Source organism: Cherax quadricarinatus, chromosome 9 (genome assembly GCF_038502225.1).
Source record: "Cherax quadricarinatus isolate ZL_2023a chromosome 9, ASM3850222v1, whole genome shotgun sequence".
NCBI lineage: Eukaryota > Metazoa > Arthropoda > Malacostraca > Decapoda > Parastacidae > Cherax > Cherax quadricarinatus.
In genome coordinates, this window is record NC_091300.1 from 19218731 (window position 1) to 19227934 (window position 9204).

The following is a 9204-nucleotide window of genomic DNA, read 5'->3' on the forward strand; positions in this document are numbered from 1 at the left end:
TAATTAAACATATTTTTATTTTAATCTTAAGCCAAGTGCGGAAGGATAAGTGAGCATAGCGGTGATGCGGCCATCGTGGGAGATGGGAGAGGCGGCGACTGAAGCTGACGTCACGTATGATGTGGATCAATATTGTTTTGTAATCATTATTACTAATAAGTTTCATGCAATTCGACTTCTATTTGCTTTATTCTTAAAAAGGTGCTAATTCCGTTGTAGTCATACAGTGCTCTATTTTACAAACGTTAATATGTCCATTAGCCCAGAGAAAATGCTAGATCTTTCTTCATGGCGTTATTTTTTCTTAAAAAAAAAAAATTAGCTGTCTCCTTAATGCCAGTGAGGGGCTGTTGATCCAAGGAATTAGACCTCTCCTTCCTTGGATCGACCCTTAATGCCTCTCATTCCCCTAGACGCTGTATGACTCCTATGGGCTTAGCGCTTCTCCCAGAGTGTAACAATTATTCAGATAGCTCATGGAACATAAGAAAGAAGGATCACTGCAGCAGGCCTATTTGACCCATGTTGGGCAGGTCTAATTCACACCCACCTACATAAATAACCCACCTACGTCTACTCAAGTACTTGTCTAACCTATTTTTAAAGGTTTTCAGAATGTAATAAAGTTGGTAGAATTACCGACAATATGTAAAGTAAAAGGACACAAGTGCAACTAATGTGACATTTTATTGTGGCAACGTTTCGCTCTCCAGGAGCTTTATCAAGCCGTAGAGCGAAACGTTGCCACAATAAAATGTCACATTAGTTGCACTTGTGTCCTTTTACTTTACAGGTTTTCAGAAGCAGTCATGGGAATCCGTCTCCCCCGACACATTAATGTGTTGGCATAATCGACACTGAAATCTGTATTATATTTTAATTTTTTTCAAGGCGCCTTTGTGAATGCTCGTCCATCTATGGTGGCCTTCCCTACACGGTGTCTTGATGCTGAAGGGCTCTTAATCCAAGGAAATGGTGCTAACTTCTTCCTTAAATTAAATCTGATTACTCCCATTCTCCAGGCGATGTATGATCCCTACTAGTTTAGCGCTCCCCTATGAATGTAAGGTAATGGTGGCTTTGCACCACGACCGTTGAATGAGTCTCAGCATGAACCAGTCTGGAATGTTCCACCAGTGTTTCCAGCACAGCTGTTGTGGCGACCCTCTCACGGCGGCGCCCTAACAAAAGATCTCCATCAAAAAGTTCCCAGATTAACAATGGTCAGATGTGCATATATACATATACCTTGATTTAAAAAAAAATACATGAGAAACTTCCCAGGAGGCAGATTGAGAGAACTGAAGCTGCTCTCTCTGGAATGATGTAGAATTAGGGAGGATCAGTTTTAGGTCCGTTGTTGAGAGTAAGACACATGTGCAACATCTGGGTATCTTTATTGTAGACGTTTCGCCATCCAGTGGCTTTATCAATACAAATTCCAGGACATAACTTGAAGACAGTAGAACTATGTACAGAAGATGAGGTAATCAGTCCCTCAACCTAGGAGTAGGTGCGAACAGCACCATAGTCGTGGTGCTGTTCGCACCTACTATGGTGCTGTTCGCACCTACTCCTAGGTTGAGGGACTGATTACCTCATCTTCTGTACATAGTTCTACTGTCTTCAAGTTATGTCCTGGAATTTGTATTGATAAAGCCACTGGATGGCGAAACGTCTACAATAAAGATACCCAGATGTTGCACATGTGTCTTACTCTCATCTTGTCGGTATTATATACCATTCGTACACAGGTCCGTTGTTGTTTAATAATATATATGTTGATAAATTAGACACATGTGCAACTCTTGGGTATCTTTATTGAGGAAACGTTTCGCCACACAGTGGCTTCATCAGTCCATACGTAGGAGAAACTTGAAGAACAGGAGAAGAATGAGGTAATCAGTCCCTCAACCTTGAGTCGATGTGTTCAGTCCATCAATCTTGATGGTAACGATGAGAGCTATCAGTATGACAACTTTCTGAACACTATACATGCCGCCCAAAGAACATTTATCCTGTATAAAGAAATTAGCTCGAATAAAAATGACCCAAAATGGATGAATAATAGGCTCAAATATCTTTTAGGGCAGAAGAAGGGAATTTATAGGCGTATCAGAAGAGGTGAGGGTCATCTTTTGAATCAGTATATTGTAATAAAGTTGGTAGAATTACCGACAATATGTAAAGTAAAAGGACACAAGTGCAACTAATGTGACATTTATTGTGGCAACGTTTCGCTCTCCAGGAGCTTTATCAAGCCATGTAATGGCTTGATAGTGTGTTAGGTAAGACACATATGCAACAGTTAGACAACTTTATTCCGAAACGTTTCGCCTACACAGTAGGCTTCTTCAGTCGAATACAGAAGAAGCCTACTGTGTAGGCGAAACGTTTTGGAATAAAGTTGTCTAACTGTTGCATATGTGTCTTACCTAACAACCTGTCGGTATTGTATACCATTTTGATGTTCGTTCAATGGCTTGATAAAGCTCCTGGAGAGCGAAACGTTGCCACAATAAATGTCACATTAGCTGCACTTGTGTCCTTTTACTTTACATAATCAATATATGGACATTAAGAGGGACGTTAAAAAGGGATAAGAAAAGCTAAACGGGTCTATGAAATTAAAGTTGCTAAGGATTCGAAAACTAACCCAAAAGTTAGAGATAAGATAGGTCCCCTTAAAAATAATTATGGGCATCTTACTGACAAAGAGAATGAAATGTGCTCGATTTTAAATAATTATTTTCTCTCGGTTTTTATACAGGAAGACACTAACAATATCACAGTAATTAATTGTTACAGTGGGCCTGAAGAAGATAAATTATGTAACATCACACTCACTAGTGAAATGGTTATGAAACAAATAGACCGACTGAAACAAAATAAATCGCCGGGTCCTGATGAGCTTTTTTCAAGGGTTCTTAAGGAATGCAAAATGGAACTCTGTGAACCATTAACTAATATTTTTAATTTATCTCTTCAAACAGGTGTAGTGTCTGATATGTGGAAGATGGCTAATGTAATTCCTGTTTTTAAAGCAGGAGACAAGTCGTTACCTTCAAATTACCGCCCAATAAGCCTCACCTCAATTGTAGGCAAATTACTAGTCAATTATAGCTGAGATTATAAGAAGCCATCTGGATAAGCATGATCTGATTAATGATACTCAGCATGGATTCAGGAGAGGCCGTTCTTGTCTAACTAATTTATTAACTTTCTTCAGTAAAGCTTTTGAGGCTGTTGATCATGATAAAGAATTTGATATTGTTTATTTAGATTTTAGTAAGGCTTTTGATAGAGTACCGCACCAAAGACTGATAAAGAAAGTGGCAGCTCATGGCACTGGGGGAAAGTGCTCTCATGGACTGAGTCATGGCTCAGAGACAGGAAGCAGAGTGGGCATAAATGGGGTTGATAAATTAGACACATGTGCAACACTTGGATATCTTTATTGAGGAAACGTTTCGCCACACAGTGGCTTCATCAGTCCATATGTAGGAGAAACTTGAAGAACAGGAGGAGAATGAGGTAATCAGTCCCTCAACCTTGAGTCGATGCGTTCAGTCCATCAATCTATTCAAGATTGACGTGTACTTAGCTCTGTGAAGACCTGTTTGTGTGCTCTCTGTGAATCTGAACCAGGATGCCCTCTCTTGAGCAGCTTTACCAGCAGCTGAGAGAAGAGCTCAGAGTTGCTAAGCTGGAGATACGGCGATTAACGGAGGAGAACAAGAGGATTCGCAGTAATCCTCCTGTTGTGAGTCCCCAGGTTAAGAGGGGAGCTTGGTCAGTGGCCGGGCAACATGGAACCAAGCTGAAGATCAAGAAAACAGTTGGAGAGGCAGAAACAACGAGAAACCAGAAGACTACCGTGGAAACTTCCAACTCATTCTCGGTGCTACCTGACGAATGTGAATGTTCTACTGGGAATGCCACAACGAGCACCAAGGAAGCATTGGCAGACGTGAGTGAGACATCCCTAGAAACCCCAACGAAGACCATCGAGAACGTCTTGATGAATTCTACAAGTGGTGTAATGCTACCTGAAGAATGTGAGTCGACTACTCCGAGCATCACGAGGGACGACGGCAAGGAAGGTAAAAACATTGTTGTTGTTGGGGATAGCCAGATTAGGTACATGGATAGGGCATTCTGCTTGAAGGATAGGAGTAGGAGGCAGAGAGTGTGTTTTCCTGGGGCTGGGATGAAGGATATTGTTAGCCGTCTGGATGACATCATGAGAGGTAATGGGAGCAATCCTATTATCTGTCTCAGTGCTGGAGGCAACGATGTTGGCAGACGTAGGAGTGAGGACCTGATTAGCAGGTATAGGTCAGCAATAGAGATAATTAGGAGGAAGGGTGGGAAACCTGTCATATGTGGCATTTTGCCAAGGAGAGGAGTTGGAAATGAATGGTTGTCCAGAGCAATTGGTGTCAATTGCTGGCTGGACAAATACTGTAAGGAAAATGCAGTAACATTCATTGACAACTGGGACCTCTTCTATGGCAGAAATGACATGTATGCCAGGGACGGGGTTCACTTATCTAGGTCTGGGGTGGGAGCACTGGCCAATGCAGTGGAGGGAGCTGTTAGGTCTTTAAACTAGGAATAGTTAGTGGTATGGGTTTTTGCGGGAAAACTGTGAAGTCGCAGGGTAGTAATATGAGTACTAGGAGAACTAGTAATAGGCAAAATGAGGTGGATATTGGAAAGTCAGTGGCACTAATTGACAAGGACAGTAATAGGTTTAGTGGAATAACAGAAAGGAGCAGGAAGGGTAAAGAGAGAGGAGGGTCTTTAAATATTTATTACACAAATAGTCGCAGTGCTAGGAATAAGATGGACGAGTTGAGACTAGTTGCTAGTGCAGGTAACATAGATGTATTTGCCATTACTGAGACGTGGTTTAATTCAAAAAGTCGGGACATGCCTGCAGAATGTCACATCCAGGGTTTTAAATTGTTCCAAGTAGATAGAAGTGTCGGAAAGGGGGGTGGGGTGGCATTGTATGTCAGAGATCGCTTGAACTGTTGCATAAAAACGGGTATTAAGTCTGAAGTAACACATACAGAGTCTGTTTGGATAGAATTTTCAGAGGGGGCATGAAAAATTAATTTTAGGTGTGATATACCGTCCCCCAAATTTAGATAGGGACCAGGGGAGACTACTATGGGAGGAAATTGTTAGGGCCACAAGGTACGATAATGTAGTAATTCTAGGAGACTTTAACTTTAGTCATATTGATTGGAATTTCTTGACTGGGAATTTAGAATCACACGACTTCGTAGAAGTAGTTCAGGATTGTTTTTTGAAGCAGTTTGTGACAGAACCTACAAGGGGTAATAACCTGCTTGACTTAGTTCTGGCAAACAACGAATCCCTTGTTAATAATTTAGAAGTTTCAGAGGAACTGGGTGCTAGCGACCACAAATCAATTACATTTAACATTGAATGGAAGTATGATAGTAGGGATAACTCAGTAACAGTCCCAGATTTTCGCTTAGCAGATTACGATGGGCTTAGAGAACACTTATCATCTGTTGACTGGGGTAACGAAGAGAGCTATCAATATGACAGTTTTCTGAACACAATACATGCTGCTCAAAGAACGTTTATCCCTTATAAAGAAATTAGATCAAATAGAAATGACCCAAAATGGATGAATAATAGGCTGAAATATCTACTAGGGCATAAGAAAGGAATTTATAGGCGTATCAAAAGAGGCGAGGGTCATCTTATGAATCAGTATATTGACATTAAGAGGGACATTAAAAAGGGGATAAGAAAAGCTAAAAGGGACTACGAAATTAAAGTTGCTAGGGATTCTAAAACTAACCCAAAAAGTTTTTTCCAGGTATATAGAACAAAAGTCAGAGATAAGATAGGTCCCCTTAAAAATAACTATGGGCATCTTACTGACAAAGAGAATGAAATGTGCTAGATTTTAAACAATTATTTTCTCTCTGTTTTTACACAGGAAGACACTAATAATATTCCGGTAATTAATTTTTATAGTGGGCCAGAAGAAGATAAATTATGTAACATCACAGTCACTAGTGAAATGGTTGTGAAGCAGATAGACCGACTGAAGCAAAATAAGTCACCTGGTCCTGATGAGGTTTTTTCAAGGGTTCTTAAGGAATGCAAAATGGAACTCTGTGAACCATTAACTAATATTTTTAATTTATCTCTGATATGTGGAAGATGGCTAATGTAATTCCTATTTTTAAAACAGGGGACAAGTCGTTACCGTCAAATTACCGCCCAATAAGCCTGACCTCAATTGTAGGCAAATTACTAGAGTCAATTATAGCTGAGATTATAAGAAGCCATCTTGATAAGCATAGCTTGATTAATGATACTCAGCATGGATTCACAAGAGGCCGGTCTTGTCTAACTAATTTATTAACTTTCTTCAGTAAAGCTTTTGAGGCTGTTGACCACGATAAAGAATTTGATATTATTTACTTAGATTTTAGTAAGGCATTTGATAGAGTTCCGCACCAAAGACTGTTGAAGAAAGTAGCAGCTCATGGCATTGGGGGAAGAGTGCTCTCGTGGATCGAATCATGGCTCACAGACAGGAAGCAGAGAGTGTCCATAAATGGGGTTAAATCCGAGTGGGGATCAGTAACAAGTGGCGTTCCACAGGGATCAGTCTTGGGCCCGTTGGAAATAAATGGTATAAAATACCGACACAATGGCAATATAAACACAAATGCAGTATAATGTGATCCTTTATTGACTACGTTTCGCCCACACAGTGGGCTTTTTCAAGTCACAAACAGAATTACGTAGTTCTGTTTGTGACTTGAAAAAGCCCACTGTGTGGGCGAAACGTAGTCAATAAAGGATCACATTATACTGCATTTGTGTTTATATTGCTTGGGCCCGTTGTTGTTTATAATATATATGTTGTTAGGTAAGACACATATGCAACAGTTAGGTATCTTTATTTCGAAACGTTTCGCCTACACAGTAGGCTTCTTCAGTCGAGTACAGAAAAGTTGATAGAAGCAGAAGATACTTGAAGACGATGTAATCAGTCCATCACCCTTAAAGTTTTGAGGTGGTCAGTCCCTCAGTCTGGAGAATAGCATTGTTCCATGGTATGAAACAATATTGTTTCATACCATGGCATGAAACAATATTGTTTCATACCATGGAACAATGCTCTTCTCCAGACTGAGGGACTGACCACCTCAAAACTTTAAGGGTGATGGACTGATTACATCGTCTTCAAGTATCTTGTGACATAATATATATCAATGATCTTGATGAAGGAATTACTAGTGATATGAGCAAATTCGCCGATGACACGAAGATAGGTAGGATAATTGATTCAAACGTAGATGTTAGGGAACTTCAGGAGGATTTAGACAAACTCTACTCTTGGTCAGAAAAGTGGAAGATGCAGTTCAATGTAGATAAATGCAAGGTTCTGAAGCTCGGGAGTGTCCATAACCCTAGCACTTATAAGTTAAATAATGTAGAACTTAGCCATACAGATTGCGAAAAGGACTTGGGGGTTATGGTAAGCAGCAACCTTAAACCAAGACAGCAATGCCTAAGCGTACGTAATAAGGCAAATAGATTACTGGGATTTATATCAAGAAGTGTAAGCAACATAAGAACATAAGAATGTAGGAACACTGCAGAAGGCCTACTGGCCCATACGAGGCAGGTCCTTATCAAAACGATCTCTACCTAAAGCCACCCAAGAAATAACTCCCGTGTGATGAATGGTTTGAAAAACCGACAAGTTGAAGATTGAGACACTTATGCAGAATATGGGAATCTTTATTCAGGAAACGTTTCGCCACACAGTGGCTTCATCAGTCCAATACAAAGAGGAAGTTGAAGATTGAGACACTTATGCAGCATATGGGAATCTTTATTCAGGAAACGTTTCGCCACACAGTGGCTTCATCAGTCCAATACAAAGAGGAATGCGTAAGGAGAGGAGGAGAATGAGGTAATCAGTCCCTCAACCTGGAGTCGATGTGTTCAGTCCATCAATCTTGTAGAATGTACAGCATAGGGCCGTAGACGTGGCTTATATACTGTAGTGAGGTGACGTGAAGCAGATGGAGGCGGGGGTCATAGTGGTACCCTCCACTAGTCGAAGTAGGTCTTCGTCCAAAGGTTGAACAAGTGTTGAAGAATTCTTTGTAACAAGATCCCATGATGCTGCAGTGTCTGACAGTTGTGATGAATGGTTTGAAAAACCGACAAGTTGAAGATTGAGACACTTATGCAGCATATGGGAATCTTTATTCAGGAAACGTTTCGCCACACAGTGGCTTCATCAGTCCAATACAAAGAGGAATGCGTAAGGAGAGGAGGAGAATGAGGTAATCAGTCCCTCAACCTGGAGTCGATGTGTTCAGTCCATCAATCTTGTAGAATGTACAGCATAGGGCCGTAGACGTGGCTTATATACTGTAGTGAGGTGACGTGAAGCAGATGGAGGCGGGGGTCATAGTGGTACCATCCACTAGTCGAAGTAGGTCTTCGTCCAAAGGTTGAACAAGTGTTGAAGAATTCTTTGTAACAAGATCCCATGATGCTGCAGTGTCTGACAGTTGTGATGAATGGTTTGAAAAACCGACAAGTTGAAGATTGAGACACTTATGCAGCATATGGGAATCTTTATTCAGGAAACGTTTCGCCACACAGTGGCTTCATCAGTCCAATACAAAGAGGAATGCGTAAGGAGAGGAGGAGAATGAGGTAATCAGTCCCTCAACCTGGAGTCGATGTGTTCAGTCCATCAATCTTGTAGAATGTACAGCATAGGGCCGTAGACGTGGCTTATATACTGTAGTGAGGTGACGTGAAGCAGATGGAGGCGGGGGTCATAGTGGTACCCTCCACTATGACCCACTGTCAGACACTGCAGCATCATGGGATCTTGTTACAAAGAATTCTTCAACACTTGTTCAACCTTTGGACGAAGACCTACTTCGACTAGTGGATGGTACCACTATGACCCCGCCTCCATCTGCTTCACGTCACCTCACTACAGTATATAAGCCACGTCTACGGCCCTATGCTGTACATTCTACAAGATTGATGGACTGAACACATCGACTCCAGGTTGAGGGACTGATTACCTCATTCTCCTCCTCTCCTTACGCCTTCCTCTTTGTATTGGACTGATGAAGCCACTGTGTGGCGAAACGTTTCCTGAAT